The sequence below is a fragment of the Aphelocoma coerulescens genome, chromosome 2 (assembly GCF_041296385.1).
Source record: "Aphelocoma coerulescens isolate FSJ_1873_10779 chromosome 2, UR_Acoe_1.0, whole genome shotgun sequence".
Taxonomy (NCBI): Eukaryota; Metazoa; Chordata; class Aves; order Passeriformes; family Corvidae; genus Aphelocoma; species Aphelocoma coerulescens.
The window spans coordinates 115,876,541-115,902,206 of record NC_091015.1 but is presented as its reverse complement, the minus strand read 5'-3'; the positions used below and the strand labels follow the sequence as shown (position 1 = coordinate 115,902,206).

General features: G+C 39.6%; 1 long non-coding RNA gene across 1 annotated transcript; it reads right to left on the bottom strand.

The window, feature by feature from the left end:
- Positions 1–17,719: 17,719 nt before the first annotated feature.
- LOC138105877 (uncharacterized) lies at positions 17,720–20,075 on the bottom strand. The gene is made up of 3 exons (XR_011148760.1): positions 19,749–20,075; positions 18,377–18,660; positions 17,720–17,774 (listed from the first exon to the last, which is right to left on the bottom strand). It is a non-coding gene; the product is annotated as an uncharacterized lncRNA (long non-coding RNA).
- Positions 20,076–25,666: the final 5,591 nt, after the last annotated feature.

The following is a 25,666-nucleotide window of genomic DNA, read 5'->3' as shown; positions in this document are numbered from 1 at the left end:
TTTCTAGCAAACATTAAACCTTTTTGAAGGGCATATTTGCTCAAGCATTAAGCAAACAAAGCAAGAAAACAAATATTTTGTGAATTTTTTTACTTAATATATATTTCAAATGCAAAGATATTTTATGTGTAGCTTTACATGTATTTATTTAACTTATGCAAAATTCCAAGTTTTTAATGAAAAATGCATCTAATAAATTAATGTGTGATTCCATTAGCAACAAGGAATAAAGCTGCAATTATTTTTAGAAATACCAACAGATAATTCTTGGAGGGGATTAGGGACAGATTATTAACTTTTCTAAATGCTCATTTCATATCCCTTAGTCTGGCATTCACATAAACACTGCAATATTGCTTTGCAGGAAAATTAGATGCCTATGGCATTAATCACCTGAAAAGATTTTCCACATGTCAGTATCCAGGATTATATGACACCAGATAGCCTCTGATATGATCTGACTAGGAGAGGTATGCACAGTAATTTACATGGAAGATGTGAGGCTGGACTGCATGTGTTCATTAGGATACCACTGTGAGGGTGAGAAACAGTGAACGATTCAAGAAAATGATCTCCAGACAGAGGATTAAAAGGCAAATTTGACATAATCAAATGCATCTGCAAAAGCAGTTATAATATGAAGTGCAATACCAATAATTTAAAATTAAATTACTCAATTGAATAATAATGACCTTTTACTCAAGCTAATAAACCTTTGTAAGCATATGAAACACATAAAAGTGACTGCCTTTTTAAATAGAATAATAAAATTGATTGAATAAATGGTACTTTAATGTATAATTCAGATTTTACCATTAAGAAAATAATTTCTACTGATCTGCTTTAGTCTTTTTTTCATTCCTCAGCCAAGGCCCTTATAAATCTTTCTCAGAGATACAGAAAATTATCTCTCATGACTGAAGGTAGTGTTCTGAATTCTTCCTGTAAAAAGAAAATATTGTATACCACTGTTATTGCATAGAAATATGCATGAGAGGCAACTAATGACATATGTACTTGCATCTGAGAGGGAGCAAGATAGAAGAAGCAAGCAAGGGCACAGGAGGGAGATAGAATGTGTAATGTCACATGCTGGCTCTAGTTTTGAGCAGGGCATTAGAAAAGAATTGGTGGATCTCAGCGTTGTCATCTGATATTAGCTGTGCAGATGACAAGGAAAAAAGGAACTGAAAGGCTGCAGGGCCTGTAGTCATATCTCATAATATATGACAACAGTACCACTTATGTGTATATCAAATGATACAAGTTTAATTTTATAATCTTTCAGAGAACTGTATGCAGAATATTACTCTTGTTTCTGGTAAGCACTGAAGTTTTCTCATCCTAAGCTTCACAGCAGCATAACATTTGATGCATCCACTATTTTTGGTGGTGGTAGTATTCTTCAAAGGAATGGAAAATGTGGGTTCCACTGGTGGAAAGGATCCTTTTCTGGCATGGTGGCTTTTCTATGGCTGTCGCTCAGGGAAGCTCTCAAGGTGCTTAGAAAAACTCTTGATGTGGACAAAAGAAAAAGCAAAAAACAAGAACAAAGTAGAAAGAATACAGTCAGGGGTCAAGCTGGCTGGAATAAATGTAGTATACAATAGGGCTATAGAATTTTCTTCTCAGCTGTCATCAATCCCATTGGTGGTACAGTTGGTCAGATCTGGTGAAAAGGTTCCACTTATTTTTATTTTAAATCGAAAAGAAAGCTGCATTCTGTGAAAAATTTAAAGTCTAGTCAAAAATCTAAGCCTTTGAAAACTGGAAGGTTTCAGGCTTTTGGCCTAACCAAAGTTAGTGGTTCAACCTTTGACTGAAAGAAAAACATTTTCATCTGAAATATTGCTGTAATACCTGACTGGAAGTTAATGCTGAAATGTATTGTGCCTACTGCTCTGAGGCCACTCGCCAACTCTGGCACATGGGCCAAATTCTTAATGCCACTCGTGACTGGTAAATTCCCAAAATACACTGCCTTGCTCCAGCAGCCCTGTGGGGCACCCATGGGCATGTCACCTGGCCAGGAACACCAGCCCATTACATGAGCAAAGCGGCAAGACCCTACAAAGACCCATTTCGGAGATGTGGAAAATTTCCAAGATGTGGACTGCAGTGGCATTTCAAAACAGAGTTTTGCAGAGTCCAGTTGAAATATCTTGAAATTCAGATTTTAAAGTTTATGATTATTAATCTGGTTGAAAAATATGTCAACTTTTTTTTACCAACTTGCCAATATTTTCTCCATACTTTTTCGTTTTCATCAAAATTCCCCTCTTTTTTTGTCAACATATAGAACAGTTTCTAATCATTTTACTATAAGAATATGCATTCTGCAGTTTAAATTTTTTAGAAAATGAATGAATGAATTTCTTATTGTGCTTCAGGTAGCTTAAGGAAGCCAGATCTTTCAGTTAGTAACTCTAAATTAGTGAAGGAGGATGAATCTAAAAAATATTACATTGACTCTGGAGAGATTTGGACTTGTTATTTACTTCGTTAGGCCAGTGCATTACTTGAAAAAACATACCACAGCATTTAAGTTCTGCAAGCAGAAAAAATATTGATACTTCAGCTTATTTCTTTAAACAATTAAAAAACAGAAGCCTCAAAGGTCTTCAGCACATGAGAGATAAACAGAAGTAAAGAAAGAAAGCAAGAAAGCAAAGAAAATTAACTAATCATCTGGGCATTATGATTTCACCAAGTTTCAAGGGCAAATTTGCTTCACAGCCTTCAGACAGCAGCTCTTAAGTGATTCAAGGAGTGTTTCAGGCTGAGTGGCTGAGTTCTAATAAGTATGCATGAAAATAATTCTATAAAAATAACAATATATAATAATTCATAAAATATTAAGAAAACATGTATATTATTATGTCACATGTTCTTCTGCCATTCTCACATGTGGGAGCTGAAATCTTGAAATATTTACAGACAAAAGAAAACTTCTGACTCTAGAAGGGCTTGTATTGATATGAGAATATATACTTCTCCCATTTTATATGTGGCAAAAACCAGATTTAAGAAATCAGTAAATGTTTAAATGGGAATAAGGCTTTAGATATATTGGTACAGAGGCAGACTTTAATACTCACATATGGAGTAAGTCTGAAATTCTTTTTATAAAATTTCATGATCATTCCTTTGTACAAGTAAGAGGCAGAATAGTAATTATAAAATATGACCCTCCCTCACTGATTCTCTGCATTTATCTGTGGTGCAACAAGAGCCAGCCAGCCTTCAAAAGCTACCCCTCAGCACTGCCCAGCAGAACTGACAGCATCCTGCACCAGTACAGCCACCTACCCCACGGGATTACTTTGCAGGGTTTAATGACAAAGCCTGAAATTTATAGTCCAATGTATGTGGAGTCACATCATGCATGGCTAAAAAGGTGGTTTCCAGCAAAGCAGGAAGCGTATCAACAACTTCAGAAAAGGTCACTGCAAATTATGCTGCCCCATAAAGTGAGCTTACCCAGGCAGAGTGAAAAGACGACCAAAGGGCAGAGCTTTATGTTTTCCTAGGGCTCAAAGGAGTTTCAGATAGCATAAATTCATTGATGGATAGCCTGCTTTTAATTTCCACTTCCCAGACATTAAAAACCAAAAATTACTCTTTTGATACAACTCTCTGAGGGAAATATGTATTGCTTCACTTTCTCCAGCCTTTGCATCTTTGGTGTGTTCACAGAAGCAATGAATTGCTTTTCTCCTCCTGCAAAGGCAGCTTTGCCGAGTGTGAGTGGGCATCAAAATGTACACAGGGTCTTATCTCTCACCCTGAAGGGAAGGAGTGCAGGACAGAGGAGCCTGACAGGCTCCACAACCACTGGTGACAGGATGAGTAACCTACCCAAAACTGGTGTCATGCTCACGACACCAGCTTTATGCACTTGCCTTCAAGGTATCAGGCAGTGGTTATTCTCCAGACACTGTTTCCATGGTTGATAGAGAGAGATGGATACAGAGAGCTCCAGGTCATCTGCAGACTAATTTAAGCATGTAAAGTAAGGTCAGTGAAGCTGTAGGGTACCAATGCCTTCCTCTGACTGGCTTTCCTTGCCTCTGCAGCATGTGTGCAGCGGGCACAAAGCACCCTCTCTCAGTAGAGTATAACATTCAGATTTGCTGAGATGTATCAGAGAAACAACAACACACCTGCAATGCCCTGTGACAGATACTTTTGATGTCAGAAAATCCTTTCTCCCTTGCTATTAAAATGCTCCACCTCAAAACAGGTGTAAGCAGGACACGTACAGAAGAAGTCCCTGTATTTTTAGAAACAGCATTCCAAAATCAGCTAAAAGAAACTACCAAGTGAGTAACAGGAAAACGGTTACAGTAAAAAATTGCTTCCACCTGGAAAACATGGCTATTATCATTATACTTTCCTGCTTGTTCTTTGTCTTTTCCTTTTTTTTTTTTAACATAATGAAAGTCTGTGTGTGTATGTATATATAGTTTCTGTCCTGGCCCATGCATGTATACATACTTTCACTACAGGGAACAACAGAAGCTATTAGTGGTTCCTAAATTGTTTGTGTAAATAGAGAAATCTCTCTGGTATAGAGTAATCTAGTGCCCTGTGAATGGCACTGATAGGAGAGCTGAAGAATACAGAAGAATAAAATCTTCACTTTGGGAAATTCATTCAACCAAGCGTGACTTGGTTAAGGTAATGCCTTTCCACAGCTATTGCTATGCACAAGGGTCCTCTATATCTTTCAGCACACTTATGTTCTCTTTACAGTTTGAAAATAACACTGTGAAGAATGGCATTTGTGTGTTGTCTACTTACAAATGAAGCCACAAAAATACTAACTTTGAGTTCAATTCACTTAATGAAATCACTCCAAGCACATGTATGTATGTTTGGAGGTATTTGGGAGGTTGTTACCATGTTTTGCAATGTAGTATATGAAGAATATGTATGAGCCAACTGAAAAGTAGCATATTCTGCAGCAAATAAAATGCTGGTAGTTTAGCATCAAAACAGGACTTAAAACATGTGACAGTTAATTATGTTGCATTTGAATTACTTACACATCTGTTTTCCTGTGTGTTTTTACCATTAGACATCAAGAAGTTCTGTGGCATTTTATCAATCTATGTGGGGATTTAAAATATGGAAGAATTCATATTTGGTCTTTATTTGATTGATCAATAATCATGCAAGAAGACATCTTCATTTTCTGTCACAAAACATTTGTTAGCCCTCACAGGAAACTATTTAAAATGCATTCTCTATCCCATAAAAGAAGAAAAGAAGCTAAACTCTACAGAGCCTGCTTGTCTGAGAAAAATGTATGTATCTGACACCAAACTGAATGCTTCTGGAGTCGATTTTGGCCTGGATGTGTGTAGGAGGTTGAAATGGAATTTCCACACTCAGTTGTCTGGGCTGCTCCTAGAAAGGGTTGATTCAAAATTTTATTTAACTTCAGGAAAACTTTAGTAGGTGGTTGTTTGCAAAAAGCTGATGTATGTCTTTTAACCTTGCCCTTCAATGTCCATATTTTATTTGGATAAGCAAATATAACAGTCTTTACTGTGAGTCTACATAGCCTCTTCTTATACTGTGTAAAAACATAAAGCCAGTATCACACAGACTTCAGGTACTACATTTTCTAGTCCCACTTGGAGGACCAGAGATTGCTCTGGTCTAAATGATGCCCCGGAGACTGGAAAACAGAAAGGAAATTATTGCTCTTAGTAAGAACTGGTAAATTTTCAGTTTCACAAAGCTCATATCAGAGGTAGATTTAATTTATTTATCATTTGGCTCAAAGTTATGAATTTACAGCAGTTAAGATGTTTCATCTTTCTTGGACTGGCATGCAGATATTAGAGTGCATGGGTGAGAAAATTCATCCAGCACGTCCAAATCCTGATAGGGACTAACCTTAGGGGAGAATGTGGAAATTCACTAGAGACTCAGAATTCTTCCTGATGTCTCAGGTGTCCATTAGAGAGGCTATTTAATGTTCTTTAGCAAGGCTAATACGTTGCAAAGCAGTGACATTTTAAGATTTCTCCATGAAGCTAATAGCTTTTCTCAGCAAGTAATTTTCACATTTACATCAATTTAGCACAGTCTAGATTTGGATAAAGACAAGCATCGCTTTTCTCTTGCCAGTGTTGCCAGGGTGATGATCACCAAACTGTCCCAACAGTCCCTGCTCTCCTGTACTCCCCAAACCAGCAGCTGGCTGTTCTGAGGAGGGCTTAGGATTGTGTGCACATTCAACAACAAATGCACAGCAGAAAAGCCCCACGGTTGCCTTGCCACAGTTGATACAAGCAACCGAATATTTAAAAGTATCAGATAATTAATAAATACAAGGAGGGCAAAGGAGAAAGGATTACCACTTTAGAGGATGATGCCAGACATTTCATCACTGTAGTAAGAAGCCAGGAGAACTGATGCACAGTTTTTTCTGTACTAGTTATCTTCATTTTCCCATTAATGCTGTTGCCTTTTCCTCTCATTTGTCCTTCATTCTTTTTTGACTGTGCTCTCTCTTTCCTATTGCTCCCCACTCTCCTTCCTTTTTTTTTTGTTTTCTCTCTGTTTCTTATTAACAAGTTTCAACATTTTTAATTAAAGTTGACTGCTTGACTGATGCCAGTTCAACCCTCCTTTTCTGGATTTGGCATCCAAATCAAGTTAATCATTAGTAGAGGCCTCTCTTCATTAACTACACAGAGGGATAACAATAAATAAATAAATAAATAAAAAGACAAACAACTAGAATAAGTGAAAAATGGAGAACAAACTTCAGGGAGCAGCAACTAGTCTGAAGAGCAGAATATACTTTGCACTTAGTGTCATTTTTCTGTGTCCCTGTACCTCCTAAATCCTCAGTTTCCAATATGATTCTACATGGACATTTATCTTAACCAGCTCCTGAAGGGCTATTGCAATGTTAAAGGTACAGGAAAGAGTCCGTGAACCACCATGAAGAAGTCCTGTCCTCTCCTGACATTCTCCAGGGATCCCCTCCTGTTTCCTGTGAAGCCCCCCATAAATTCACTGTCTCTGTTACTTTAGAAGTGAGGAATTTTGGACCCCTGTGGTCCTATTGCTACAGAATGATTTAGAAACACATAAAACAAGAACAGATTTTACCATGTGCTGTAGACAGTGAGATTTATGTCAATATCTCTCTCTCTACTGTAAAAATATGCCTGCCTCCCTCCCTTTCACCTGTGTGAAATGTACTCCTACTCCTACATAAGGGAAGCTGCAGTCTGAAGCTGGAGCAACGATGCATAGCCACAATTACAGAGTGCAGTAACAATTATGCTGTTCACAGACAGCTATTCATGTAAACTTCAGGACAGGAGGAAAAAAGGTAGAATAAAGAAAGGAAAGACAACAGGATCCAGTAAGGAGGCACAAATTTGCTTACATGGTTTGGAGTGACCTAGCTGCTGCGCATGTGTGGTGTGAAGCTCAGAACTGCCCTGCCATGACTGTCAGGTGATTTTTTTTTTGGGAGGGGGTCTCCTTACATGAGGTACTCAGCCCAGCAAAGCAGGACCAAGGGAACAGCTCCTCCCAGCTTCACCACACTGCTGAGAACAGTGGGGGCTGTAGGTGTGCAGCAGAAGAGGGATGGACCCAGGGTACACAATGCCTTATGGTATAAGGTGCAGTAACAGCATAACAGTAAAATTCATTCACTAGTTCTGGAAGAAATCAATCAGGGTGGAAAACAGTGCTGTTGCTTGCTGCTGGATGCCTGAAGGTGCATCCAGCTCTGTGGAAGTTTTACATTTAAAGGAAGGGCACAAAAACTCTTCTGCCTCCAAGGAGAACCTCCTGTTTCAGGATCCGTAGAAACTCGGGGATAGATCTGAACTGACTATGACAATCTTAAAGTCCCTCTCAACCTGACACTACAAAATATAAATCAAACCACTGTACAGTATCACTGAGAAAATGCAGTTAGAGTCCTATTACATAAAAGCAGGGAAATAATATGACTAGAAGGACATTTTAATACATTATACTCGTTACATGGTAGTTTGATGTCAAATATATTAAATATTAAACAAAATATAATAATCCCTCTAGTAATGTAAAAATGTTCACATTTTTAATCTAGAGATCTCACTGATGAGGCATGATTGTTCAACATCCTAGAAGGCAGATTTCTAAATTATGCTATTCCCTGTGGCAAGTGCAGGACAGATCACAGACTTAATGGAAGGAGCATTTTCATTTTCCCTGTTGCACAATGGGATTTACATTTCAGCCCTCCAGCAAGCAGAGTTACTCATGATACCGTCTAAATTAGTACCACCTCATAAGTTGCAATCAGGGTACCTCCTAAATTAACAAGTAATACATTTAGGAATCCCTCAAAGGCTCATTATCTCCTGTCTAATATATTATTATCACTGTGTGTAATTTCTGACACAGTGTGCCCACCCCTTCTTCTAGTGAAAGATTCCCATAGGTTAAATAGGGCATTGTAGAGGTCCATTTCTGGCTCCCCATTATACTTCTGTATCTACAGAGGAATTAAGGATAACTGCAAAAGAATAATTCCTCTGGCCTTTCAGTTTATGTACTTTGGTACTTGTGGAATAACAGCAGAAGTGCTGGTTGATTATGTTATCATTTCTATTTGGTACTACAAAAATAAATGCTATATTCATAACCCCATCTTCAGATAAAAGAGAGCTGTCATTCCAAGGATGGAATATCTGCTTCCATATCCCAAGCCCTCCTGGCTGTTTTAGGTACCTGCATTGCTGAAGCCACCTTTGAGCTGCTCATGCCCCCCTGCGTTGCCACTCATGATAGCGGCAGGAAACAACACGGGGAGAAGAAATGCTGATACTACAGTTCCCGTTGGGAAGTAGCTGCTCATTAATATGCTCTCAGGCTGTCACACTTTGAGATGTTGGTCAAAGGTGTTTGCAAAGCTGAAAATCAAGAAATGAGCACCTCTTCAGCCTTGTCTGAGCTAAGAATTTAACTCCTTGCTGACAGAACACATAAGCAGAAGGAGCAGCACTCACACAGGTTAGGCAGAGCATGGAGATATTACTAAAAGCTTAATACAGCCCCTCAAACCTTGTCTGAGTTCTCCCTCCATCTGCTTTTACCCCAGAACACGCTTGTGGCACTGGGATTCAGTTGCTTCAAAAGGCTTTGTTCACTTAACATCAGTGTCAGATGTCTTCATTCCACACAGAGGGCTGCTGGCAGCAGAAAGCTGTTCCTAGGCAAACTGGATCCCTCCAGGCATTTGCTGTGACAAAGGCACCTGAGACTGGGCCTGGTCATCCATGGCTTGCATCCATTCCTCACTTCCCAGAGACAGCTCCCACACCCATTCCTCGCTGAAGTTCAGTTCTACGTTCCCCCAGCAAGTGTTAGGCAGAGCAAATGCTGAAATTTCTGACTTTAGACAGAATAACCATAACTGTATTTATTTAGGGTTTATTGTGCTAGCTGGAATAAATTGCATCTGTGAGCTTTTAATAATGTTTTTAACTGTAGTTAATAAGCATTGGCACAAAGATGTCCATCACCTTCTTGGAAAAGGGCAGCCGAGAGTTTACACAATAGGAGGGTAGGGTTTCTTTCAGGCTCACAAGAAGTCATATATTATATTTCTTCATGGAGACACCTTCCAGCTGCTCAGTGAGGTAACAAAGAAACAAATCCATCTACAGACTCCCTGTTAGTTCTTTTGTGTATAGCCACCATTTGCATTATAAACAATTTAACAAAGACTCATTGAGCTAATTTTAACCCTATGACTTTGATGAGTTTAGTCCATTGACTTTGTGGAGGCAAATACAGAGCTGAGTCTTGTTTTTGATTAAGCTCATGAGTACAAAAAACTCTCTCAAAAATTGCCACTGTTGGACCTCAGCCAGCAGAGGCCCATAAGCAAATAATGGGAACTTGTTATTACTCTTTGATTATAACTGTCTGTTGGCTAATTACTCACAAAATGAGTGTCTCTTCTTTTTAATAGATAATCTTGCATCTATTTTTAAAGAACAAAGTCTCTGCTCTCAATTTCTGAAGGCCCCACTAACTAGTTTAAATATGGTAGATTGAATTCCAGTATGACTAAATTTGATTTGCAACAAGAAACAGATCAACAGATTTTTCTTATCTCAATGCAAATGTTCCTCATTCATGTGAATTAAGAGTCTCTGTAAACTCTGAGTTGACTCTCACAAACTCCTAGAATTCAATTTCCTGAGCAGGAGACATTATAGATTAGTTTGATTTCTAATAAATTTCAACCCTCCCAAGGTAGCTACTGCCAGCAGTGTCTCCTTTTTCAGAGCCGTAGATCTTAAAATATAGGAGTCAGATACTGAGGTTAATAATTAATGTGAAGCCTCCAGATCTTACAGCTATTCCAATCTAAAGTAATCATGTAAACTTCCAAGAAGCCAAGAAAGAGTCCAAATCAGAAGAAATGCATCCTTGATGCAGCCCATGTGTGCTAAGGCAGACATTCAGGTACCTTAGTGATGGAGCATGTGTTCATTCATTACCAGTAGAAACTGGGATTCATATTCTGAACCCATGAAGGAGCTGACTTCAGTCCTTGGAATTTATCCCTCATCATAGCAAATCCTCCATCACAAGTTTATCACTTTCTGAAATTCAAATTTGGACCCTTAATTGTGAAGATCAGGTCTGCAATATGAAGCATCTCTGAGTTACCGCACAGCATCTGTTACCCCAGAATCCCACACTGGCTAATTCCAGAAGTCTTGCCTCCATGCATCGTTAATGAGTCTAGGAACAGTAGCAGAGGACATGGAGGACAGCTGGAAAGTCTGCAAATCAACAGAACACCAAAGTTGAACACCCCAAGCAGACAAATTGCAGGGATCCAGTAGCACATGTACAAAAAGAGTGGGTGCCTCAGGAGTGGTCTAATGAGGAAAATTAGTAGATGCTGGAGTATGCCAAGAACAGCCTTTTGCCTACAAACATTTCTGAAGCCAAATGTCCTAGTATGGGGGATTTTTTTAATGGAGCCTCTTAAATTAGCACCTCCTGAGCTAATGATGCTAGACTATCCAGCCTGGAAAACATCCTTAAGAAAGAGGTTAAACATCCAGAAGGAGGTCACATCTAAGGAAATCATTTCATCAAAACTCCATTCCTGCTCTGTCCTGAATATGTTTTTGGGGAACTCTTTAAAAAAGTGAGAGTGTTGAGTAAAGACTAAAATTATTAGATACATAAACATGAATATGTGGATTACAGCATTAAATCCACCAAAATTGTGCATGGAGTGGCTACACCTGTATTTTATGAGTTCTGTCAGGTTCAATATTTAGAAATTAGTCTTGAGAGCCATGATGGAAAGCATTATAAAAATTCATAATATTGATTAGACTTTTCTGTTATAATTGCTTCAGATAATATAACATATAAAGGCATTCAGAGATGTAATGAACACTGTGAAAAGGACTGTGTATAAAAATATGGATTGAAACTGACACCAGATTTGCACGAGTAACAGAAAGCCCTTTTACAAGGTGACAGAAATACATCATAGGAAAGGGATTGGACAGCAGCTGTTTGGTTGCTTACACGTTCACAGTGCCTGTCTCACTGACAGACAGCTTTATAGTGGACTGATCCTTCAAAAGTGTCTGAGCACAGGGTCCTGCTACACTGAGAGAGAGAAAATATTTTCTTTATTTATTTTTCCAAATGGGGAATGCCTCTAGCAACAATAGTCCAGACATGTTTTCTCAGGGGGCCTGTATACACAGTTGGGTACATAGGCTGGGCCAGAGGGAGGGCTGGATTTCATCCTGCCCTCCTCAGCTCGGTGCTACGTGGGGGCTCTCAGATTTGCTGCCATCGCTGCAGCAGAGCAGGAGACAGCTAAAATCATCTGGCTTTCACAGGAGAGTGCGCAGCAGATGGCACTGTTGCTTTAGCAGTCCTGCAGTTTCTTTTCCCCTTTGTAGGAAGTGGCAGGTACAATTTTCCTTCCAATCCTCTCTCTTTCCGTGGCATTTTACCCCATTTTTGTCATCGGGTCCATCCACACCCAAGTGTGACGCTCCAGTGCCAGGGTCCCTCAGTGTGAGCATCACCTGGGCAGCCCTGCTTTCACCCCACTCCTTAATTGCCACCACACCAACTCCTAACATTTGCTTTATGTAGGGAAAACCTTGCTTTTGCATAATAATTTATTCCCGTTGGTTCCCGTGTATGACAAACTTAATTAGTTTGTTACATTTCAGTAGTGTTTTTTCTCAGACATTAATAGCATCTTGGGGAAGCTGAGCACGTTTCTGCCATGTCTTCTCACTTGCAGCACACATGGACTTTTATCTCTTTCCATAACTTTGTCTCAGTGATTTTTTTTCCCTTTGGTTTTTCATGCAAGATGCCTTGATGTTTATCTCCATTCATTTTACAATTTTTATGCCAAGCAATTTTTTGAAAGGCTAATATTTCTGGGTTTGCCTTACCTCTTTATAACCTGTCATTTAGATGTTAAATTAGTTTAGACTTTCCTAGATGTGTTTTAATTAGAGAGATACTTGTTTATTTACCACTATCTGCATATGCATGAGCTGGCTTTTTAATGCAGTCCTATCCTGAAAGCTGCTGAACACATCCACTAAAATCAACCAGCATCAAGGCAATTGGAATCTTATTGAACATAAAGTCTTAAAAGAAAAAAAATAGAGGAATTGCAACTGCTCTCTGTCTGTCCTGGCAAATGCTTAACTCTGCCCTTTTAAAAACCATAGACTTGGTGCCAAAATGTGTGATCCTGTGGTGCCTGGTCACCTGCATGGAAACTGAAACCCACTATTTGGCACCACTTAAAAAAAAAGTTTGGTGTTTCAGATCCAGAAGGTGAGAGTCCCACAAGAAGAATGGGAGCTGCCTAGTGCAGATAGGAAAACCTGGGCACACAGGGGTGTCTGAATCCTTCCCCACAGTTCACATCCTGTGTCCTGAACCGAAGTTGCCAGCAAGAGATGCTGTGCCCCTGAATCCAACAGGTAGAACACTTGTCTGAGGGTGGTGACCCATATCGCTTCTTTGCTTGGGCTGGACACAGAGCACTGTTTTACTCTGGAGCACGGGAGGAACGTGGGAGGTGTGGGTACTGGCACACAGTTTATATTTGTCTGAGTAGTAGGAAACCTTCCCACCAAGCTGAGATTTCCCATACCATATTTTTATCTCTTCCTGTGGAAGTGTGGGAACAGTAAAAAAATAAAAGTGACCTTCATGGAAGATACAATGTCAAAGCAAGCCTGACTTGGGATCCTGGACACCAGCATCCCCTCAGGTGGTTGAGGCACTGGTCTTCTTTGCACCTCAGCTTCCCAGTACTTTATGTCAAAAAGAAGGTGGTAAAATGCCACCAGGATTAAGCGACTGCTGAATGCCAAGGTCACATCATAGTTTTGAAATTAGGCACTAAATCCTGTTTTGATAACCAAAGTTATATCTATGGTGTGGAAGCCAGGAGTCCTTTGCACCTTCTGTTGTTGAGGTAAACCATAATCATACTCTGCTGTCATTTTGAGATATACTATTCTGTCCATCATCTTGTTGAGGAGTCCCTTTGTGCTCTGAGTTTCTTGCAGGGTGATGCAGTGAAATTCAGCATATCCCAGCCTAGATCTGGTGGGCACAAGGTTTACTGAAAGTACTACATTCCTCATCACCTTTGCCTTGTAGCTTTGAGCTAGAAGCATAAGTGAGCACCAGCAGTTCAAGACAGATTTTGTGACTGTCTGAAGCCCACACATCTTCCAGAATTTTAAATCTCCATGAGCCTCAAATCTGAATTTGAAACACCCATGACTGCAGGTGCAGGAGTTTCCTGGCTGCTAGGACAATGCAAAGTACAGGAACTACTAATTTGGCATGAAATTCTAAAATCTGTGCTGCCCTTTGGACACCCTGTAAATGTTTGCTCCTTTTTTTTGTTATAGGAGTTAATTGACATTAAGGGATTTAGAGAGTGAAAACCTATATTTAGTTCCTCACTTCAGTTTCCCTCAAAATCCAGGAATTTCCCTCACAGTACAGAAATATTAATCCTCTTTAGGCAAGAAGTGTTGCCCTTTTGGTTCGTTTCTGGCTGCATTTAGCATAAAAAATTAATTTTACTATGAAAGCCATCTCAAGAAAAAACTGTGTGTGTGTTTTCTAGGAGAATGAACACAGAAGAAAAATCAGGCAAAACAAAGGAAAATAAAAGCAAAGTCTTTAGACTGATTTATGTAATCCTTACTCACATGAATATTAACTGGAACTATCCACATGAGTAGATGTTGAAAAAGCAAATCAGTATCTCTTAGGCTTGCTTTTGTTTGAAGACAGCTGGAAAACAATGTATTCTTTAATGACATATGTGTGTTAATACAAATTGTATACTCTCCACTAATCTAATACTCATGAAATGAGCACATCCATCATGGAAATTAAACAATAACTTCTTACTTGAACAAATTCTGCAATGAATATGTTACAAAAATAATTAACAGATAATGTCAATTGGCTAGAACTTTATCATAAGAGAATGGTCTCCATTTGTAAGATTAAAAAAGCCCAAGACAAATCATGGGAAGTTATAAAATAAAATCCCAGGAACAGTTCTTCAAACTATGAGACATATTCTTTCACAATATTTTATTCTATTGATATTGTTTCTATTAAATCACTTGATTGAGGATTGCTTTAGACAGCTGAGTGCTAATGGTCCTCAGTAACATTTTGGAAAAATGTGGCTCTTGATTAGCTTCAAGAACATTTTTTTTCTCCTAGCCAATAGTCAGCTCTATCAATAAAATAATAATTTCTTATTAATGGCCTATATATATTTGAAGAAGAAGGTTATTTGATTTCTTTATATAGTTAATTAGACATGACAAGACATGCTTTGAATACATCACCACCCACTCATTTCTTCAGCAATGTCCATAAGAAAAGAATAAAAGAGGTATTTTCAAGCATTAAAAAAACTCTTGCTAATATTTGGTTTCAAATACATGAAGATGTAGGTTTGGTTCTTATTTAATCTCAAACTTTTCCTCAGGGCAGAAAACACTGATATTTTCATTCCTCGTAGGTATACTGGATTTTGCCATATTTTCTTGATATTGGCTGCCTCATCTCCTGCACTGCAAAGACAAGCAATGTTCTGCAAAAATACAAAACGCCTAATAGCCTCTGGGATTCTGCTCAGAGCTGGAAGCAGAATTCTGCCAAGTTGTGTGTATGTTTCCTAGTAGTTCCCAGCCTTTGTTTTAGACTTACAGCTGCCATTCTAGGAAGATAACATATTTTACAAATAATTTAAGTGAGAAGTTGCACAGGCTTACCTCACATAGAGGTGGAGTCAGAAATCCATATTCAAATCATCAAGAGCCCTGATGTAATTAGAAAGTCTAACACTGTGCAGAAGTCAGAGTACTGGCTATGAGAAACACAATTTCAGTTCTCTGCCATAGCCAGTGAAAATCAAATTCAAATTTTTCATGTCACAGAGAATCCTGCTACACGCTCAATTTAAGCTGATTGCCTGGAATAGCTAAGGAGAAGCAAAGCTGGAAAGTCTGAGCACTTGTCAGTAAAGGCATTTCTTCTTGAACAAGAGTTTCACACATCTGTGAGATTCATTAGAAAAAAAACTTCCTTCACCTGACCTAGGTGACCATGTAGGTCTTCTGCATGTACAGGTAGGATCTTCTGTGCTCACTTTTCACCTCTTCACTTTTGTGTGTGTGTGTGATGGAATTGCTTCAACAGCAAGTGGATAGGGACCTGACACCCGTGACTAGTTTATTAGCTAGTTTATGAGCTAGGACAGTCATTCCTTTGTCAGGGTCACAACAGAGGAGAGAACTGAGCCTCAGTTTCCAATTTTCAAGGTGAGAGCTTTCAGCCTGAAGTATATCATAGAATCATAAATATCCTGACTTGGAGGACTCCTACAGGGATCACTGAAGTCCACCTGCCTGCTCTGCACAGGACAGGCCCAAGAATCACACCACGTGCCCAAGTGCATTGTCTAAACACTTCTCGAACTCTGTTAGGCTTGGTGGTGTGACCACTTCCCTGGGGAGCCTGTCAGCACTCAACCACCCACCTTTTCCTATGATCCAATCTAAACCTCCCCTGACTCAGCTTTGCACTGTTCTTTCTGGTCCTGTCACTGGTCACCACAGAGAAGAGAGCAGTGTCTACCCTCCTCTTCCCCTCACAAGGAAGTTGCAGACCACAATGAAGTCTCCCCTCAGCCTCCTCTTCTCCAGGCTGAACAGACCAAGTGACCTCAGCCACTCTTCATATGGCTTCCCCTCAAGTCCTTCACTGTCCTCATTGCCTTCCTTTGGGTGTTTTCTAATAGTTTTATATCTTTTTTGTATTGTGGCACCCAAAACTGCCCCCAGCACTCGAGGTGAGGCTGCCCCAGAGCAGAGCAGAGGGACAATCCCCTCCCTTGCCTGGCTGGTGATGCTGTGCCTGATGCCCCCAGGACAGGCTTGGCTCTCCTGGCTGCCAGGGCGCTGCTGACTCACATTCAACTTGCCACTGACCAGGACCCCCCTATACCATATATATATATATACACACATATATAAAATATGTACACCTATATACTGTGTAAAGTGAGAAGAATAGCCTCTTTTAAGGAGAACTAGTGAGTACTCAGGTTATATAGACAGTCAGCTCTGGCTAATGGCAACTGGTGCTTCCAAGGACCATCTACTGCATCAAACTCCTCACACGTGGGGAGTTGGTAGACACAAGTCCCAGCAGCTTGCAGAGTTTTGATGTCTCTGAGGATCTGATGAACTTGAGCCCCTGATAATTACTACTTGGACTTAAATCCAAGATAAAGTTTAGAACCAAGCTGAAGCAATTATTACCTTCTCCAGATGTTGTATATGTCCTGATTGATGATATAAATGCCATTAACAATAAGAGGTTTTGGTTTGAGTGTGTTTTTTTTAGATAGTAGTGGCACTTGTACACAATGAATTATTTGACTCATTATTTTTACTTTGACATTGTCATTAACTGTAGCTATAAAAAATGCATTTTACCTCTTTTAAACCTAATCTTGCTTTCATTTAAGTTAATGGCTAAATTGCTATTGACTGTGGTAGAAAGAGCTCTATGCCTCTATATATTAAACTGCTGGAATGTAATTGCTTCACTGCATGGATCAGTGTTTGTAATACAGGATTTAAGTTAATAATCCTTTTTATATTGCTATATATGTGAAAGGCAAACTTATAATATAGCAATAATATGGTCAGTGTTGTCAATATGAAAGATTAAATCATACAACTTGCATTTTCCATAATAAACGTACAGATTCTAATTAGAACTAAAGTGAGCACTGCCTATGGATTTATCTTAACTCATAAGGATTATCTTCTGCTTTATAATATGAATGCAGGCTTTATAAATTGAAAAGAAATAATGAACTTCCAGGTTGATTGAAGTTGTCAGAGTAACTGGGGCAAGTTACAGCTTGAAGCCCATAGGCGAAGAGGGTTTTAAAAATATATCCTTGCTTATCTTAACTCACATTCTGCCTCATTTGGTAGGCTCAGGGCTTCACCTCTGTGAAAGAAAAGATGTGGTACATCATGTTTTGAAGAACATAAGCAGATTTGATAGAAGTCTGGAAGTAAGGACCTACTTTCTTGAAAATGGAAATTTAAGACTGCATGGATTTCACTCCTGCCTCTCAAGCAATCATCTTGGACCATCTTTCTTGGAAAAAAAAGACACTCATTTCAGGTAAGTTCATTGTTAACACTTTAGATTCTGACTTTTCTTGAATCAATAAATACTTCTGAATTTGCAACAAGCATGCAATATATTTGGCAATGTTGCACAAGGCCTTTGAAAAAGGGCAAATCAGTATTATTTGCGTAGTCAGACCAAGCAGATATTTGTTATCACAAACCTGAAGTAATTTATTATTGAGGTCATAAGGCATTAATAGATCAAGTGTCTGGTAACAGGGACAATATTTCTCCCTTTAGTTTGCTACGTAAGTAAATATGCTGTCTAGTAGATAATGTGGAAAGAGACTATAATTTAGTCAACATAAAAAAACTAAAACACACTGGAGATAGGTTATGTAGAGACTTCCACAGATAAAAACTAACATTTCATGAGAAGGAACTAGTTCTGGTTTATGCTGCCACTGCCAAATCAGAAGACAGCCACTGAACACTAAACTACTCATTAATACTATCACCACAGGCAAAGGTTTACCAGCAAAAACACTCTAGCATGCATTTACTAGGGAACTATTCAGGAACTATTACTCCCACCCCTCTTCTGTAGCATGGTCACTACTTACATGTTCAATCAGTGCTGCAGGTTCCCTCGTGCCCTGCACCGAAGAAGCAAACATGAAGAAAATGTTTGGCTGTACTTGTGAAATGAATTACCTCCTTCTCTTGCCCCACATGGCCCACAGTGGCCATGGGATCCTGCAAGGGTGAGGTTGATGGATCTGCATAATTCTCCCTGTATACTTGAGCTTGGGGGTGCTGGTTTCTGAACATCCTTCTTACAAGTGAAACACAACTCTAATGCTCTCTGGCTTGCATATGTCTGAGTAAGTAGTCACCCAGTCAAAACCTGTAAGGTAGAGCCACAGAGCCAGCCTTTATTAGAGGTGTGTATGTATAATTGCAAAACATAAGCTTCTGAGAAGTGACCAACCCTCTGCCCTTTGAAATAAAAATAAAGAACTGTGTTCTCATCGGTTGAAGAACTCTCACAGCAGAGCTGGGAATGCCTCCCTTTCACTTTCTCCTGCCCTCACAAAGCTGCAGACTGACAATTAGCAAATGTCCTAAGACATTAGACACTCTTCAGGCTCAGGAGTGGGATAGGGTGAATAGCTTTTGAGCAAACATTTGCTTCCACAAAGAGCTCGATAACTGCTACTAACATATAAAGAGACAGTAAGTGTTCTCTGCCTTGCCTAGCTCTTTCTGAAAGAAAGTCTGTCCATACCCACTTTCAGCTGGTGGTAGGCTGTAAACCCTGTGAGGAGAGGAATATGAGTGCTCTTTATCCAATTCTCCTGTCTCAAGAACAGTAGACCTAAGGCACAGCTCCGCTTGGAAAACTGTCTCTTGGCACAGGCAGCTCTCTTCTCACATCCCAGATCCACATGCTTTTTCCACTGAGAGCCTACACGCTCACTATATTTCAAAGATGGAATTAGGGCTCAAATTTTTCATGCCCCAAGCCAAACTGTCAGGATGCAAACCTGCTCTCAGACACTGCATTTAATCAACCCCCAGAAAGTGACAGGGCAGAAAACATAAATGTCTCCTGCCCCCCGGTGTCTGGACTGACCCACATGCTACTGTTACATTTAAACTTCCTTTCTGCATGTGGATCATTATCTACTAGTCTTTGGAGTGCTTTCATTACCTAAACTAGATATATGGATGTGCATCAGGAGTTTAGGGCAGGCTTATAGAAGCAGTTTTCTAATTCTAATTAGTTCTGCTCAGTTTTACAAGATTTTGTAAACTTTTGCTTTTTTTCCTTCCTGGTCAGTTAAATTCCCCATGTGATTAAATCATTTCAAAGAAGCATAGTATCATAGAAAGGTCCTATCAGAAAGGATTTTTGGAGGTCAACAAGTCCAACTTCTTGCTACAAAGCAAAAGTGATCTCAAAGTCTGATTAGGGTTGCTCAGGGCCCTTACCTGTCAAAGTTTAAAATCCTCAGTGGTGGATTTTCCACAAATTTTCTTGGCTTCGAGACTTAAAACACTTTTTCTGCATAGAAAAACATTTTTAATATCCAGTCCAAATTTCCCTAGGTGCAACTCACTATGCTATTTCTCTTTGTGCCTCTGAGACGTTTGGTTTCTCTGTAACTCCTCCTTAGGCAGTGGAAGGTAGTTAGCACTCCACTAGACTTCCTCTCCTTCAACCCCAGCTGGCTTTCCACACATGTCATGTCCTCCAGCTGCCAAGCTACTTGATGGTCCTCCACTGAACTTGATTAAGCTTGTCCATGTCTCTCTTGAACTGGGTGTCCCTGAAATGAGTGCAGTTATCTCCTGTGAAGTCCCTCCAGTACCATGGGAATAATTATTTTTCCCAGCTCACTGGCTACACGTGGGCTAAAGCAGCCCAACAAGAGGTTCACCTGCGCTGCTGCCAGGGTGCATTGCTGACTCCTGTGCAATTTGCCAAAGGCCTCAAGTCGTTTTCTGCAGAGCTGCCTTTTTGCCAGTCCCCCGCCTATGTCACAGCACAGGATTACTCCATCTTGGGGAAGGACTTTGCATCTGCCATTGAACTTTAGAATTCTTCTGGCAAACCATTTCTCCTGCTTGTGGAGACTTGCATGAGAGTGTCAGCCATGCCCTTTAGTGAATTCATGCCTCACCCTAATTTAGCTCTAGGTATGAGCTTCCTGGTGGTGTTGATCAGTCAGGGTGGTGATGAATATCATTCAGGGCATGTTAAATGTTGTCAACCCTAGTACCTCCAGTTCCTCACATGTCAAACAAATACGAAACATTAATTTCTAAGGGCTCTTTTTTTCTTTCACTTGGTGGTGGTGGTGGTTGTTTTATCACTACACTGCTAGCAGGAAATCCAAAAAAGTGTTTCCACCGTCTTTATGGTTTATAAAATCTTTATGATTTGTAAGCAAACTTACTTCTGCATTGTGTTCTACCAGAACACCTGTTTATCAGAAATATAGTGGTAACAGTAACAGGGCTAATGCTACTAAATTATGGATATGCCTTAAACCAGCATATGCCTCTTCACTTTTTGGTACTTTTCAAGAAAATAATCATTAAAGTTCCCTCCTGACTAAAATGGAAGATGAGGTATTTGTGGAAAAAAAGGAATTCAGCAGAGGCAGCTAAAATCTGACATCTCCTGTCCAACTGCCTCGTCTGTTGAGACTGCAGCAGTAAGGTCAACTGTATATTGCATTTTTTATCTATTCCTAATTCATTCTGCAAGCACACGCACTTGCACACATGTACCCATACATGCATGTACACGTATATTCACACTTCTCTCATTCTGTCCCCCTGTATTTTCTGTTTCTTGTAACTGTCTTTAAATATGCTGAATTGCAAAAATTATTCTTTTACTCTTTAGTGCAAACCTACTTTTTATTCGGGCTTACTAGTCTATTCAAAGTTTTCAGGTTTAGATACAGAGGGGTTTTAAATTTAGTTGATTTTTTTTGGTTTTTTGTTGGTTAGGAGGGAAAAAAGTTTCTTAGAAGTTATCATTTCCAGCTTTTAACTATGTAATAATAATAATAATGTTTAATTTTCAAAAATCAAAAGCCTGAAGCTTTCTTCTGATTTTGCATAAAATAAGCTTTCTCCTTTATTCTCCCTCACACAGTATAATTGAAGAACTCCAAAAGTAAGCTTAGCTGATATTGTTCCTGTTTTCAGTCTCCCTCATTCAAAAGCATTTGCATCTGCAGACTTCAGCATCTTTATCACCCACATTTTAGAAACTCTTAGTGTCGTCTCTAGAGTTTGTCTCCATTCTTACTGTGTGAGTTAAAAGGTATTAGAAATCAAATACCATTAGCAAAAATGCTCCTTTGCTGAACACTCTGGATAGCTGAGGAGGAGGATGATTCTGCTCTCAGCCATTTCTGCAGATACCCAAAAGAACAGAATTGCTCAGTGTAGGCTGCATGATTTCTGCGCTAATCATAATGAGTGTACCAGGTCAGTATGCAAGGCTTTGTTTCCCCTTTTTTTCCACCCTGTGCACATAAATGAATCAAGGGGGTTTTTGTTTGCTTGTGTCCAGAACCAGGTTCAAGATCTTTGCTAAATTGGTTAAGTCAGCAAGTTTTCTAGGCAGGTATTTCTAATAACTACTTTGGAGTGCTGTTTGCTGACTATAAGCATCTTGAAGCTCCTCAGCAGCTGCCTCTCCCCCATGGACATGGATTCCTGCTCATTCCTAGTGCAAGAATGTGGCTTTTGCAACACTGAGAGAACAAACTTCCCCCTGCTCATCTCCCGTCATTTATGGGAACCTCACAATGTAGTATTTGAAAGCTGAGTGACACTCGCTTAACCCCAGTGAACTGATTTTTGTAATGGTTTTATCTCCCTGATCGCTTTTGCAATGGAAAAGACTGATGCTATTTTAGACTGAAAGATGAGACTTTCCAGTGTACCTTCAAGCTGACTGTGGGCAGTTCAGACAGAAGGTTTAGGGGCATCAGGAGTGCTAGCAGTAAAAAGATGGCATGTAGCAACAAGTTTTTATAACCTCCAAAATCCTACCTTCTTTTCTATTTGCTCTCAGTTTACTAAGAATGGGAAAACATTTCTGCTGTTCTAGTAAACACATTTCAGCCAAACCAGAAGGACATCATCAGGTCAAAATACTCCCAATTAAAAATTAAATAAATGATGCCACTACCCTGAAGTCACAGCAAAGGTTGCACATTAAAAAACACACTCCAAATGACCGAAGAACCTCCCCCCCCTTCCAACAAACCAGCAGCGTCCAAGCAAGTTTACTGTTACAGATGCTGTAGATACATGTGCTACTGCTCCATTTGACTTACACGTGGGACTGCAGCAAATTGAAAGGAAAATCGCATCAGGTTATGCCAAGTCAACCAGAGAAATGTATTGTGTCTCCTTAAATGCATCCTTTCTCCCCGTTTCAGCTGAATAGTGCCACAGCTGTGCTTATGCTGCTGGCAGTGCTATGAATGTGCAAGGCTTTGACTTCTGAGAAGTGAGCTACCTTGGAAAAGCTGCCCCTAGAAATGCTGATCTGTTGCTAAATACCCAGCCCCTCCAAGGCATTTCTAAGTGATTGCCCTGGAGGTGGGAGACCCAAACTTCAATAAATTCTTCTGGAAATTCAGGGCAAGTACAGCACTGTCAAACAAGAGAGATTTAGCCAATTTAAAAGTATGAACTTGCCATATGTTTTGTGAGTATATAAAATAGCATTACTAGCACTAATAAAACTGTCACAGTTGCAAATATGTGATTATTTGCTATATGTGGTACTCATTTATGTACATTCTGGAGAGATGTGGAAGTCTTTAGAAAAGGATTCACATATTACCAGCAGTGACAGCTACACTGAAAATTGTCTATTATCAGATACAGGTTTTCATTTGCTTTTAACTTTTTGATCTTTTCATGGGTTTTTTTTATGCTTGAAGCTTGAGTCTGGGAGCGGGAGGGAGCAAATATTTCTGTTACTGAACCCCACTATTGAAAAGAGACACCTCTTTGCCTTAATCAAAATATATTTTTGAACAAGTTTACCTATTCAGAAAATAATAATTCTATGGTGCATTCAAGGTTTAGACCAACCAACACATAACACTATCAAATGAAGGGTTGGATAAGCAAGTTGCACTGAATATTTATCCACTGTGTGGCCTTCCTTCAATTGCATTCACCGGGACACGGAACCAAAGGGAAGTGAGAGAATGTGTTTACTAACAACCTCTAACAGGACAGAGAAGAGTTTTGCTAAGCAGCAGTTTGCTCAGAGACTTTCAGGTAACCAAGAAGATGTGGTGGCCGACTGGCCTGTAGCACAAGGGACAGAGACCTCTTGGTAAGGCAGTCTCTGGTGCCAGAGACCTAGTGGTCATGGTGAGGGAAACAAGGCTCTCCCAGCCCGCACTGCTCTGTTATGGTAATCTACCCCACTTTGGATTCCCCGGTTGGCTGTTGGCCTCTACCCCTCGTCGCTCCCCCAGAGCTTCCCCATTGGTCCCCATTCCCTAGTCCTGCCTTTTCCCTGCCCCCAGATAAAAACCCTGAGTTCGCCATTGATCTTTCGCCTTTGCCTCTGTAACCTTTGACAGTGTGGAAGTAATAAATGCTCCTGTTGGAACACACACAAGGACCCTTCCTGCCTCTTTGTCACTGACATGATGCTGAAGCTAGCCGTGTGTTTTTGCAGGTTAAGTTGTAATCAGATAAGTATGCCTTCACAACATCTCCAGGCAGTTCCTTTTGTTTCCTCAGAGCTTGCACGGCAGTCAGAAGAATCTACTCAAATCTTTTCTTAGCCCCATTAACTGGTGAGTGATAAAGAGCTATGCTCTGAAATATGATTTCTTACTTCATGAATGCTAAGCTCTTTCAGAAACAGATGGAGGTTAGCTCTCTGGGAGAAAAAAAAAAAAACACAGCAATTTTGTGATGCTCAATATAACAATTCTTGGAAGAAGCCTCCTTTCATATTTAAAATCATTTGCTATTTAAACAAGCTGGTACATTTAGCACCACCCAGGCGATGACAAACCACTTCTCTGGAGGTTCTGACTACTTCTCAGTCTGCCTGCTCCCTAAGCACATGTATCAGAGTCCTTGGAAAATCTGTTAATATAATTTTACCTCTTTGCCAGAAAAAATGCTAATCCAGTCCTAGGAGCTCTATTTAACTTTTTCTTCAACTATAATATTGTCGATTTAAAAGGTACTGGATTTTGGATCTCATAAGAAATCACATTGGATGCAGCATGAAATCTGGAAATCCAGATTTAAAGAAACTGGTTATATAAAATTGACTTTGTTTTTTTTCTACAGGATGTTAGCCTTCTGATCAGCTGACATGAGCAAAAAAGCAGTCCAGTGGTACTGTGAAAGGTAAAACTGAGTTCAAGTGGTAATGCTGCATTTTCTACACTTGGCACCCATTACTGTCCATAATACATATGTTTGCAATGTTTTCTGATTTCATTTACCCCGATAGAAACTCCAGAGTAAATCTGTTATGAACATGATTGTTTTGGCTTTGTCCCAGTGGAGGTGAAGAAAGGATTTATCCTGCTGTGAATTTTGCCCCTGCAACAACAAGGATTATTTTCACAATATGATGTAGTGCAATGTTTCTGGTTATGCTAATAATAAACCCAAAAGAAATCCTTCAATCTTACATGGCCATAAACATCAGAACAAATTTTCTTACATGCATGTTAAACAGCAGTTTATTCCCTTTCTTTTCCAGACAGGTTTAGAAGGTAAGCTGATACAAGAAAATGACAGCCAAATCTATAAAGTCTCTCTCTCCATTATCAATGTCTGCCAAGGTATTCATCTAGTGTAGCAGCAGGTACTTAGGATGTATTGCTGTGTCCTTAATATTGTTGGCTTTCATTACTTGTTGGTTTTCATTACTTATCCAGTATCAAAAACATGCTTAATACTCTCATAAAACCAAATTGGGACATGATTCCAGCCCAAATGGAAATAATTTATGACTATGTACTACAGATGAGCAAAATTCTTCTTTCATGTTCACAGAGGAGCTGTTCTTGCCCGAGCAGCAATGAATGTGCTTTAAGCTGGTCTTCTCAAATACTTTAACTAGCAATAGTTTAGTTTATACTGGATTTTAGCAACGCTTACAACTGCTGGGACACAGCATTCCCCGTCACATTCCCCAGTCTTTGCATAAACTATTACAAACCTGTCAGACAATGCTCTGATGATACCTTTTGCAGGAAGAACTAGTTATTCTTATACATTTCCTGCGTACAAATGTGATAAAACAAAATTAAATTCAATCCTGCAGTTAAACCTTAATGCAGCTTGGTTTTTTCCTTTTTTTTTTCTCTAGGAAGGATGCCTCA